Here is a 337-nt window from a genome sequence, read left to right as displayed (position 1 = left end):
TCTCAGCAGGAGCGTACAGTACAAGAGCCGGGAAGAAAAAAAGGAAGTTATTACACCCCAAGTTTTTATTACTTTAAGGAAAACTATGTGAACTATGACGAAGGAGAATTATTGAAACTTGTAAAACAATAACACATAGCCAGTTCCGTTCGGCCACCGCTGCTGTGGAAGAAATCGAGCCTGCCTTTATAGTACAAGAGCCCAAGAGGAGAAAAAAGGCAGTTATCTCACCCCAATTTTTGATTACTTTAATGAAAGCTATGTATAAATACTAGTCAAAATTGATTAGTCTGTCAAGTATAGGAAGGGGGAATAAAAAATGGGAGCTGTTTCCATT

This window comes from Halyomorpha halys, unplaced genomic scaffold (assembly GCF_000696795.3).
Source record: "Halyomorpha halys isolate HHAL.00 unplaced genomic scaffold, Hhal_1.1 Scaffold32.1, whole genome shotgun sequence".
Classification (NCBI taxonomy): Eukaryota; Metazoa; Arthropoda; class Insecta; order Hemiptera; family Pentatomidae; genus Halyomorpha; species Halyomorpha halys.
This window is presented reverse-complemented; position numbering follows the sequence as displayed.